We start from the raw sequence: 10,361 nt of genomic DNA, 5'->3' as shown, positions 1-10,361 counted from the left end.
GGGTGTGGATAAGGGTTGGGGCAGTCAGGGGACAGGTAGGGGGTAGGATCCTAGGGGGCCAGTTAGGATGGGGGGAAGGTCTCAGGAGGGGGCAGTCAGGGGACAAGGAGTGGGGGGGGGGTTGGGGGTTCTGAGGGGGGCGGGAAGTGGGAGGGAGTGGAAGGGGCGGGGCTAGGGCAGGACAGGGGCTTCTCCCGTCCTCTTTTTTGATTGTTGAAATATGGTAACCCTAAGATAGTGCTCATCAGTAGAGGGAGCTAAAATCTAAGGTCTGGTCTACACGGGGGTGGGGATCGATCTAAGTTACGCAACTTCATCTATGTGAATAATGTAGCTGAAGTTGACGTACTTAGATCTACTCACTGCAGTGTCTTCACTGCAGTGAGTCGACTGCTGATGCTCCCCCGTCGACTCCACCTGCGCCTCTAGCTCCGGTGGAGTACCAGAGTCGACAGAAGAGCACTCGGCGATCGATTTATCGCGTCTATCGACCCCCGCTGGATCAATCGCTGCCTGTAGATCCAGCGGGTAATGTAGACAAGCCCTAAGAGTCCTGTGACAGTAAAGTAAGACTATAGGTACGGTGCCTATAGCTTATTGTAGTCTAAAGTTTAGCTGTTTTTAGTCACTAATGTAAACTATATCTCTTCTTCCAGAGGAGGGGGGCAATGAATGTGTATTGAAATAGATATGAATTCAAACGGGTTTTTTTAGATGTTCATGGACATTTTATGACCTGATCCAGAGAAATTAACACTTAAGACCTAGATCCTGAGCTATGCTCTATGCACATCAGGGGGAATGAGGTGCAAAGGTGCCTTAAAACCACTTTTTTTCACCCTATTTACCTTGGATCTGGGTTGTCTAGCTGTCATGCCACTCCCTGGCATAAATTAGAACAGCCTCAGGGCTGCTTATGGTCTCAAAAGGCTATTCTACATTAGGACATAGGGCTGTCCCAGCTACATTCTTTCTGTTAGCTATGCCACCTGCACTGGCAACTTAGGATAGCATGTGACCACTCAATACCATCCAAAGATTACTCTAGTTGGAGGGGAATCCTCAAGTACCCAGCAACACTGCCTTATCACAGGGCAGGTTCTGGCTTTAAAGAGACACCAAGTCACAACTGACTGGCTTCATTATTTGTGGAGGAAGGCCTTGCTTTCTTCTAAAGTTTCAGATATTGGCCACTGCCAGGAGGAGAATATTAGATATGAACTGTCTTTTACAGTATAAAAGCCCTGTGTAAAAATTCTGTCCTATTTGTTTGCAGCTTTTTATTATTTGTTTGTTTATATATTTATTTTCCTTGAAGTATGTCATAATTGGCACAGTAAATTTCAATGCTAGGCAGGGCAAGTAACTGAAAGGGAAAACGTTTTAATTCCTTCTACCTCAGGAGTGTCATTGGATGTCTCTGAAAGGAACCCTGTCCGTTCTTCTTGATCCAGAATTTTGGTGACTGATGTTAGACATAAGACCATGTCTACACTGGAGAAAGTGTCTCCTGTCAAAAAACGCCAACTCATTTTAACTCTTGATATTAAACTCAACTTAGCACCAAGTGCAGAAAAGGACAAGTCCTATTCAAAAGTGCATTGGTTGGTTGTGAATCTCCCCAGAGTTAACCATGACCAACTAACGCTTCTCACTAAAGTCACTGCCTATACCAAGGGCTAAATCATGTTTAATATTGATAGTTAAAATGTGCTAGTCAACACATAGACTCATAGACTCATAGACTTTAAGGTCAGAAGGGACCATTATGGTCATCTAGTCTGACCTCCCGCATGATGCAGGCCACAAAAGCTGACCCACCCACTTTCCCTTATCTCAGCTGTTGAAGTCTCCAGATCGTGATTTAAAGACTTCAAGTCGCAGAGAATCCTCCAGCTTGCGACCCCTGCCCTATGCTGCGGAGGAAGGCGAAAAACCTCCAGGGCCTCTGCCAATCTACCCTGGAGGAAAATTCCTTCCCGACCCCAGATATGGCGATCAGTAGAACCCCGAGCATACAGGCAAGATTCTCCAGCCGGACCCACATTTTACCAGCGATGGCACGTTATTGACTAAAATCACGTTATCCCATCAAACCATTCCCTCCATAAACTTATCTAGCCTAATCTTGAAGCCAGAGAGGTCTTTCGCCCCCACTGTTTCCCTCGGAAGGCTGTTCCAAAATTTCACCCCTCTGACGGTTAGAAATCTTCGTCTAATTTCAAGCCTAAACTTCCCCACGGCCAGTTTCTATCCATTCGTTCTCGTGTCCACATTAGTACTGAGCTGAAATAATTCCTCTCCCTCCCTGGTATTTATCCCTTTGATATATTTAAAGAGAGCAATCATATCCCCCCTCAGCCTTCTTTTGGTTAGGCTAAACAAACCGAGCTCCTCGAGTCTCCTTTCATAGGAAAGGTTTTCCATTCCTCGGATCATCCTAGTGGCCCTTCTCTGTACCCGTTCCAGTTTGAGTTCATCCTTTTTAAACATAGGAGACCAGAACTGCACACAGTACTCCAAATGAGGTCTCACCAGTGCCTTGTATAACGGAAGCAGCACCTCCTTGTCCCTACTAGAAATACCTCGCCTAATGCATCCCAAGATCGCATTAGCTTTTTTCACAGCCACGTCACATTGCCGACTCATAGTCATCCTGCGATCAACCAGGACTCCGAGGTCCTTCTCCTCCTCCGTCACTTCCAACCGATGCATCCCCAGCTTATAACTAAAATTCTTGTTAGTCATCCCTAAATGCATCACCTTACACTTCTCACTATTAAATCTCATCCTATTATTATTACTCCAATTTACAAGGTCATCCAAGTCTCCCTGCAGAATATCCCGATCCTTCTCCGAATTGGCAATACCTCCCAACTTTGTGTCACCCGCAAACTTTATAAGCCCACTCCTACATTCGGTTCCGAGGTCAGTAATAAATAGTTTAAATAAAATCGGACCCAAAACAGAACCTTGAGGAACCCCACTGGTGACTTCCCTCCAACCTGACAGTTCACCTTTCAGTACTACCCGCTGCAGTCTCCCCTTTAACCAGTTCTTTATCCACCTCTGGATTTTCCTATCAATCCCCATCTTTTCCAATTTAACCAATAATTCCTCATGCGGTACAGTATCAAACGCTTTACTAAAATCGAGGCATATTAGATCCACCGCATTTCCTTTATCTAGAAGGTCTGTTACTTTCTCAAAGAAGGAGATCAGGTTGGTTTGGCACGATCTGCCTTTCGTAAACCCATGTTGTAATTTGTCCCAATTGCCATTCACCTCAAGGTCCTTAACTACTTTCTCCTTCAAAAAAACACATTTGGTAACATGATGCATTTTCCCCAAGTAGACAAGCTATGAAAGGAGAGGAAATGGGGAGAAGAGGAGTGTGTCCTATAACAGTTTGTAGAAACTTTAAGAAGAGGTGGGTAAATGGAAACTCTGATTTCACAGCATTCCCTTCGCTTTTTTTTTTTTTTTTTTGGAGTACTCTATATGCCATACGGCATTAAAGGGGAGTAGGCATTTATGAGAGAGCTAAACTTTTATACAATTTTCTGTCATCAAATACTAGAAAAGTTTAATAGAGACTCTATGTTTTGTCTGCATCTCTAAAAGACAGGTTTGAATGAGCCACCTGGCAATTTCAAGCTTTCATTTAGCAGAAAATAAAACTACTGTGCACTGTTTAAATAAAGACATCAGGTGTATGTTTGTGTTAATATTTTTAACATTGAGCTCTAATTACTGGGCCTATAATGAGCAGACTTAAGCTTTCTGTGAGACTCTTTGATTTACTTCATTCTAGAATATAGGTGCTATAAGCAACATTTCTTTTCTTTTCTTTTTGCATTAAGATACAAGGGGCTCATACTAGATTACTGGTCTCTTCTCATTTGCTCCTTATCTGGGAGACATGACAGCTGCGTATTTGTCCAGACACATGTAATTTTGCCAGAGTTAAAATTATACGCATTAAAAATGAACCATTACTTTTAGATTTCTTTTAACTTTTGTGCATATATATAATTAGTAGCCTAGTATAATTCCATTTTAAACCTTTGCCATCTGCATGATTGTTCTCTTGCATTACATCAGGCTACAGGAACAGGTTTAATTAGGTAATTAAGGCTATAGTAAATATTTCCTGTGGAACATTTTAATTTCAAATAAAAATCTAAAATAGAGTATCTAGTGCTGAAGGAGCAGGCTTATTCTAAGCTTTTACTGCCATTTATTCTGGTGTAACTTGGTAAATGTTTCCATATGAAACCCTAAGGAGCAGAACTTATTTATTGGCATGCACCCACCCACTGGAATGGCTCCCTTAAAGGTAACCTGTAAAGGATTTTAAAATTTGAGATTGAGCCCTCTTGCTTTTTTATGAGGTATAAAGAATACCTTGAAGAATACCCATGGTTGGGTGGTTTGTGTCTTACCGAAAAATTGTTTCTTGCCTTAGATATCAGGAATGTCAAGTCTTGTTTTCCTTGGTTTTGCTGGAGTACTGGCTAGATGTCTCATAGGATGTGTATTCTGTGCCTTGACGCCTCAGCTGAAGGAGTGGATTGGTGAATCTTTAATAAAGATGTTTTCCCCATTAGTCACTGTAATGTAATAGGTGTTAACTATTTTGAAAAAAAGGAGCTCACTAACAATCTCTTTCCCCTCTGACAGGTTTCAGAGTGGTAGCCGTGTTAGTCTGTATCATCAAAAACAATGAGAAGTCCTTGTGGCACCTTAGAGACTAACAAATTTATTTGGGCATAAGCTTTCGTGGGCTAGAACCCACGCTTATGCCCAAATAAATTTGTTAGTCTCTAAGGTGCCACAAGGACTCCTCATTATTTTTCCCCTCTGAGGTGCTCAGTGAGTTTCACTTTCTTGACTAGAGCTGTTTGGGGGCGGAGGGGGGGGGGCAGTAAACGCTTCCCCCTCCCCGTGGAAAATTTTGATAAACTAATTTTGTTTTTGTCAAAATTTTCTATGGAAAATGTTGACTTCTTGAAATAACAAAACCTGACAAATTTTCAGCTGAAAATTGAACTTTTCAGTTCTTGGGCATTCCATTTTTCAACAGTTATCAAGATTTTCATCAGAAAGCCAATACTTTTCACAAAATTTTTTGTAGTCGAAAAGCCAATTTTCCATCAAACAGTTTTAATGCAAAATTTTCAACCATCCTTACTCTTGACTATTGTGCTATCAACATAACCTCACTATTTCTGCGATCATCATAGAGTCCTCCAGGGCAGGCAAAAATCTGAATTTCTAATGTGAAAAAAGCCTACTATGAATAATTTAAAAGGACAATCTTTCTTTTCTTTTGAAGTACATCTTTAAAAAAATCTGTCATATCGCTGGAGTACCATTTTTTTTTGTACTCAGACACAACTCTACACTCATAGCACTTCATCTTCAAATAACTTTATAAACATTAATGAATCCTCACACTGCCCCTGTAAAGTAGGGTAAAGAGTATTCCCATTTTATAGTTGAGGAAACTGAGACAGACAGGCAAAGTGACTTGGCAAAGGCCACAGAGGGTTTCAATGTCACAGGCAGGATTAGAGTTTAGGAATTCCATTCTGGGTCTTATGGTTGGAACACGCCTCTCTGACTCTTATTAGATATGGGCATAGTTGGGATGTTTTTGTGGAAGCTTGATGGAGAGGGACGGCAGGGAAGCAGTCTTGCATGACAACTTGATCCCTCTGGAGTCGATGGTGTGTGCTGTAGAAGGGACACAGAGAGCAAAACTGATACCAAAGTATTTAATATATCTTATTCCCCTATTAGGAGAAAGTCTGGTCATGGATGTGTACAGGCACTCAAGTTTTCTGATGACAGCAAACATTGTAACAGAAACAAAACAACTCCACATATTGATGACCAGAATAATAAAAGAATCCTCTCTTAGGTTGTTCTGTCCCAGATCTGGGAGTGAGAGAGCTTAATTGGTGAGCATTTTGGTTTTTGGTACAGCTTTTTAAGACAGAGGTTCTGAGTATTGACTTTCAGTCTAACAAGGTGATAATGAGGATTTTTCAGTAAGTGTAGTGTCTGGGTGGGAGACCAGAAGTATGGAAAACCAAGCATCTACAAAAACTGAACAGCCATTCATGTTAGCTGAGCTACTGCTTTGAGGACACTCCCTTTAGAAAAGGAGACTTGATTATCTTTTATCAAGCCTCTTCATGCAAAGTGATATGTGACTAACTCACACGGGTTAACAGACATTTAGGGCCTAATCCTGCAAATCTTTATCTGCCTTATGGGTTGTCTACATTTGAAAGTTATTTTAGATTAACTTGACTTTTTGGGGGATAAACTGCCTTAAGTCTGCACAAGCTTTTAAAAAATGATTTGGCATCTCATTCTGCATTAATCAATCCACTTTGGAAGTGGAGTAACTCAAATTTGGAATGAGTTACTCTGCAATAAAAGGTAGGTGTGGACACATCCTCATTTCAGGTTAACTATTCCTTTCACTGCTATCCCACATGGCATTGCTACACACCTAGGTTGGCCTGTCTGTCTGTCTGGGTGGGTGCCCTCTATTGCTTTGGGTCATATTGACTAGATATTACCTCCCAGTTTAAATGCTGGCATGCAGCCATGTGTGCTTCTTTGTGATGCCCCCAGCGGTAAATTCACACACTTGCAGCAACATACAGATTATAGCAGCCATTCCTTATGTTTCCACATGGTCCTGTGATGAGGTCCTGGACTTCCTTTGCTCAACGTCCCCTAAACAGCACTGACTGTTAGTCTAAGGCAGTGGTTCTCAACCAGTGGTATGCATGGTCTTCCAGGGGGTACATCAACTTGTCTAGATATTTGCCTAGTTTTACAACAGGCTAGATAAAAAACACTAGTGAAGTCAGTACAAACTAAAATGTCATACAGACAATTACTTGTTTATACTTCTCTATATACTATACACTGAAATGTAAGTACAATATTTATATTCCAGTTGATTTATTTTATAATTATATGGTAAAAATGAAAATGTAAACAATTTTTCAGTAATAGTGTGCTGTGACACTTTTGTATTTTTATGTCTGATTTTGTAAGCAAGTAGTTTTTAAGTGAGGTGAAAGTTGGTGTATGCAAGACAGATCAGTCTCCTGAAAGGAGTACAGTACTAGTCTAAGGTGATAGGCTGCTATGAGGAGCTAACCTCCCAATCCCACCCACCAAGTAATCAGTCCACTCCTGACACCTAACTCTCACCCAGCACTGCCAGTGCCTACTCCCAGCCAGTTCCACTGGCATCTTCCCACTGGCGCCGTTAGACACATTAATGGATATCCATGGTTTACTTTCTACTGAACAGGCTATATTTCACTAGTTCTAGAGACAAACAGCACCAGTCTCCTAGCAAAGGGTTGGCTGAGATCAGCAACTCTATTAAGAACAGCTGGCCGAACAGAAACTAGGAAAGGCTGAGGTAAAAGCAGTAAGGAGAGAAGGAAGCACTTCAAAGAACTTGCCACCTCTGTAAGATCACACCCACTGGGAGCATCTGCCCTCAGATCCTTCCTAGACCATAGCTTCAGTGGGCAGCTGTGTCCCTCACTGTTTCTGGGTACCCCAATAACTATGGCTGTGAAAAATGGTCTTTTTTAAAATTTACAGCTGGCAGGAAGACTGTCCCACATCCCATTAAACGTGGACTCAGCCATGGGAACCCATGCATTTGTGGCCTCCACCAGGGTTATTGCAGTTCTCTCTATCTTAGAATTGTGTCTGCTGACTCTAGAGCTACAGCTGGTAAGGAACATAGCAGCTCGTCTGTTCAGCAGCACAGGTTGCCAAGAGTTCATTGTCCCATTCTGTTCACTGACTCCACTTTGAATCACACTCTAGGTTTCAGTCCCCCTCTAAGCCCTTTAGAGGACTAGCCCAGGTTACTTGGGGCAGCCCCTCCTCCTATGCGTGGTCACAACCCATCAGGACAGTCACATTCCATAGGAAGGATAGAACAGTCAACATCCAGTGAAACTTTTATGTGCAGGAGAGTGACTGGACCATATACCTGAAACATACTGTCCCAGAATAGATCAGAATGACTATGAACTTCCATGACTTCAAAGCAAAATGAAAACTCCATATCTTTAACTTCCCATCATAACACTGCTAAAGACCCCAAAGCATTGTCCCTGGGAAAAGAGGTCTTACATGTACACAGTCATTTTTAGGTGCTTAGATAAGCAGGTGATGGACAGTATATAGAACCCTAGAAGAATGCATAATAACCCAAAATAAAGAAGTTTGAGGAGACGGGAGCTGCTCTGGGTCAGTAATATGTCACTTTCTTAAAATTAGAAATCTAGTACATTAACTTCTGACTGTAATGAAATAATATTTCTGACTTGGTTCATAATTACCTAAAATGCTTTCTCAAAATATTTGGTTAATTAAATAGTCAGTCTTGTTTGTTAAAATATAGTACTTTACTTTTTTTTTTTTTTTTTAAGGCATAGTAGCAAGTATCTATAAGGAGAAATGTAGGCTAAGTTGACTAGTGCAAAATCTTAGTTTGGATAAATTCTTGATTTTTTTCTAGTGAAACACATTATGGTTAAAATGCAATGCTTGATGGTGTCAGGGAAAAACATCTAGATAAGAATTGCTGAGATCTTATCTAAGCTTTTAAAAGTCTGACAACATGACATTATCAAGTTTCAGTTTATGTATGGGATGTGGGAGTGGCATTAGATTAGTTCTTCCACATGAGCTAAAATCACACATGTATCTTATCCCAGGCACCTAGTTTTATGGAGGGTCAACAATGTTGGAAGGTCACTATACTAGATATGATGATGAAGAGCCCTATATAGGACTCTTTCTAGAATTCACATTTGAACTAACACTCATTGCTCTGGAACGTACGTAGTATTTATTGGTAAAGTAGCTAAGCCTAAAATATTTATAGTAACACAAAGCTTGTTTTTTTCTTCAGGAGCCCACTAAAAATTATTAGATCCCTTAGGATCAAGTTTATGTAACATATCCACTTAGAAATAACACTTTGCTAATTCCTTGCTTAAAAAATAATTCTAATTGCTAATGGAAGGGGGGGGGGGAACTTGTCCAACCATTATAGCAGTAAAACCCTGCTTGGCACAGTCTTAATACTTCCTATGGCAGAGTGCCACATTGGATGATGGAGAAAGTAGAGCTAATGTGGCCAAGGCACAAACACAACATGAGTTACATGACTTCAGTCTTGTAAAAGAAAGTCTTTTTTCTATTTGCAGAGTATACGTTACACTTGGAACAACATACATTTACAGTGCACAGAGGTTTCTCATGTATACAGATTGCCTTTGATTTTTATGAACCAGTAATTTGTTTTGAGTGGACTAAAGACATTGGCCAAATTTTTCAAAAGTGGATGTCAGGTCTAGTCTACACACTTTTTTGCTGGTATAACTGTCAGGGACGTGACTTTCTTAATGGATATAGTTATACTGGTACAATCCGAGAGTGGACACAGTTATATTTCTATAAAGGTGCCTTATACTGCTATGGCTTATTCTACTTCCCATAGTGAATAACTATACCAATATAAGCACCTTTATACCAATATAGCTGCATCTGAACCACTTTGACTATACCGTTATTGTTAAAGGGGTACAGTGTAGTGTAGATGGGCTCAGGTGACTGAATAAGTGGCCTGATTTTCAAAAGTACTTTAAAAGTCCTGCTTTGAAAACCATGTATTAGTTGGACTCCTGTGCTTCGTGATAGATGAGCAGTAGCTCTGAAAGCTAGGAGACCAAAATATTTCTCAGTACTTAGTGGAAACTTGCTCATTGTCCACTGGAAAACATTTATTATGAATTCCAGTAACAACTAGAGTCCTACACATAGTAAGAGTCCCTGCCCAAGAGATCTTACAAACGAAATAGGCAAGACAGCGAGTGTGTGGGAGAAAGGAAGATTGTCTCCATTTTGCAGACTGAGTGGCCTACAATCAGTAGGAATTCTGTGGTAGTGCTGGGAATTGAACCCAGATCCCCTGAGTTCCAATCCAATGATTTAACCAAAATACCATCTTTTCTCAATAGGAGTGATAGGGAGTGAGAAGAGTGCCATTTTTTAGAGGTTACCAATGAACTTATTTAAAATGTCTCCCTCTTGCCTCTTACTAATCCTGTTGTTTCTTCTGCTTTCCTGTGGAAAATGGGTGACTTAGTTTAACTGTTGGGAATTTTCATCACCCTAGAATAAAAGAGAGGAGAGGGAAGGTACTAATGATCTACAGATAATCTGAGGTGATGTTAAGAACTCAGGGAGCTATTATATATATTTTACCTAGTTTGAAGAATAAATTGAGAGGTAGT

The 10,361-nt window shown here is 40.7% G+C and overlaps 1 protein-coding gene across 3 annotated transcripts in view; it reads left to right on the top strand.

Moving 5' to 3' along the window:
• Positions 1-10,361, top strand: part of PRICKLE1 (prickle planar cell polarity protein 1) — a 115,085-nt gene that overhangs the window by 44,225 nt on the left and 60,499 nt on the right. Inside the window, exon 2 of one of the 3 annotated variants that reach the window (XM_026648758.1) lies at positions 5,806-5,966. The exons of the other annotated variants lie outside the window; for them this stretch is intronic. The gene's annotated coding sequence lies outside the window, so the exon portion shown is untranslated. The remainder of the gene's footprint in view (positions 1-5,805; positions 5,967-10,361) is intronic. 3 annotated transcript variants of the gene reach the window in all.

Source organism: Terrapene carolina, unplaced genomic scaffold (genome assembly GCF_002925995.2).
Source record: "Terrapene carolina triunguis isolate 2854851 unplaced genomic scaffold, T_m_triunguis-2.0 Scaffold68, whole genome shotgun sequence".
NCBI classification, from domain to species: domain Eukaryota; kingdom Metazoa; phylum Chordata; order Testudines; family Emydidae; genus Terrapene; species Terrapene triunguis.
This window is presented reverse-complemented; position numbering and strand designations above follow the sequence as displayed.